Below are 2,686 nucleotides of genomic sequence, written 5' to 3' on the forward strand. Positions count from 1 at the left end.
TAATTTCAAACACAAAGCTTTACAAATAGACAGTCCTGAGGCTTGTTTATCTAGAAGGTGGTCTCTCTATTCCATGCAATATTCAGAACATTTCTACAAATAAGAGCTTCCTCTGAAATGAGGAGAGATCTAAGGAATTAATTCCTGGGGAAGTCTGCACATGAGGAAAGAGCAACAGAGATTCTGAGTGAAGGGGATGGGGAAGGGAGGGTATCAGATGTTTAGGGGTAAGATTGACGCCACTGCAATTTCAAACTTATGGTGAATGAATCATATTGGAATATTCTTTCTGAAGCTGGCTAGAACATTAACCTGTAAGGTATTTGATAGTGAGAACTTTGATTAATATTCAGCAATATCTTATTGTGATAATGAGACTACATGAAATCATAGAGTCATGTCATGTACACAAAGGCACATGTCCTACAGGTGTATTTTTTTTAAATAGTTTATTGTCAAGTTGGTTTCCATATAACACCCAGTGTTCATCCCCACAAGTGCCCTCCTCCATGCCCATCACCCCCCTTCCCCTTCCCCACACCCATCAGCCTTCAGTTTGTTCTTGGCATTCAAGAGTCTCTCATGGTTTGCCTCCCTCCCTCTCCCCACTATTTCCCCCCCTTCTTCTCCCCCACCGTCCTCCGTTAAGTTCCTCCTAATCCTCCTATACATGCAAACATATGGTATTTGTCCTTCTCTGCCTGACTTATTTCGCTCAGCATAACACCCTCAAGTTCCATCCACATTGTTACCAATGGCCAGATTTCCTTCTTTCTCATTGCCATGTAGTATTCCATTGTATAGATAAACCACATCTTCTTGATCCATTCGTCAGTTGATGGACACTTAGACTCTTTCCATGTTTTGGCTATCTTACAGGTGTATTTTAACCACGACTTATGACACAAACATCTGGCCCATCACAAGTTGTTTGGTTAGTTATTGGGGTGGTATGCGTGGATTTAGCTGTTACCAGCTTGTGAGAGCTAATTGTTAAACTTTCAGAAATTTTGTGAACCAGTTGTTAAATGCAATCAGGATTAAAGTATAATCAAAGAATCGTCCAGAGCCTACAACTCCTATAAAAAAGCCCAAAGGATGGCACTATTGCGATCAGTAGTGTTGAAGGTATAAGGGGTCTTAGTTTAATGATACAATTTGTGTGAAGGTGAGAAACAGTTTAACGCAGTCCACATATCAGATTTACGAACAATAATTGTGGAGGGAAAGAGAAGATTGGGTTGCAACTGCACTGGTCCAATTGTGGTGAAATTGTAACCATGGGATGGTTACAAATGGAAGAGTTTGGCAAAAATCAACAAATGCATTGAGTGAGAATGAGTTGGCTGAAAACTTTTGTTAATAAAGAGCACTGTATTTTTATTTTGGTGTGTAAGTCATGTGGTATACATCCTTTATATCAGTACAATTTAAATAGGCTATGTATACATGCAAACATTCTGCGCCACTCCCCTGCCCCCACCCCCGAACCGCCGCCGGAGAGCTTGTTGTTAAAATTTTATTAGGCCAATGCTGGTCCGTTGGCCAAATTCAAGCCACCTTTTGAACCGAGCAAAAGAGTTCTTTTAAGCTAAATATAGCCACACCTGAGAATGAATCTGACAACCACTGCTATTGCCCTTATGGTAAGACAATCAGTGAGCAGTGCATCCTAGATCAGATCGATTGGCCAGTGGACAAGTCCAAACCAGTGGCCTTTAAAAAATTTTTTTTAATGTTTTATTTATTTCTGAGAGACAGAGACAGCATGAGCAGGGGAGGGTCAGAGAGAGAGGGAGATACAGAATCTGAAACAGGCTCCAGGCTCTGAGCTAGCTGTCAGCACAGAGCCCGACGTGGGGCTCAAACCCACGAACTGCAAGATCATGACCTGAGCCGAAGTTGGGTGCTTAACCGACTGAGCCACCCTGGCTCCCCTAAACCAGTGGCTTTTTGATAGTTTAGAAAAAAACGTGACTGCTCCAAAGTCATACTCATTAGACAGTTCCTGTTATATGGGTGGAGAAATTGAGACAATTCGAATGACAGTTGACAATGAGATGAATGACAATTTGAACTCAAGACCATATTCATGCATATCAATAGCTTAAACACCACAAGCGACTCTGTAGGCTTCGTGTATGAGAGTTTGGCTAATTTGAGAAGCTGCCCAGTCTGGTCTCACCATACATACTTGTTTGCTTGTGTGTTTATGTGTTCTCTGTTGGAGGAAGGGGCTCCTTCTGTGTTTGGATAAATAAATATGGATAGAATTTTGTGTGTGCAGGTAAATGTTTTGAAGAAGTCTTCAGGGTTAAGAGCTGTTTCTAGCTACATGAAGGAGATATGTTTACACACACACACACACATACACGCATGCATGCACATGCACACACAAAGGGACCGAAAAGCCGTTCAACATATCACAAGCTATACTTCCAGTAAAGAGGTTCTCATCAGGGGTAAAAAATAACTTTGAAAAGTTAATGAAAAGCTTGTGTTGTTACTGCTTCCCGGGAGGAAATAACTGCTACCTTTTGTGAAAAGGAGGGGGAAATAGATGGCTCTACTCTCTACTTTCTTAAGAAGTTCTGAGTGTCTTTTGAGTGCAGTCATTACCTTTCAGTAAAGCCTACATTTAAAGAAATTTTAAGCACTGAAAAATTAAGTACAAGTTTACTAACGC

This window comes from Crocuta crocuta, unplaced genomic scaffold (genome assembly GCF_008692635.1).
Source record: "Crocuta crocuta isolate KB4526 unplaced genomic scaffold, BGI_CrCroc_1.0 scaffold241, whole genome shotgun sequence".
Taxonomy (NCBI): Eukaryota; Metazoa; Chordata; class Mammalia; order Carnivora; family Hyaenidae; genus Crocuta; species Crocuta crocuta.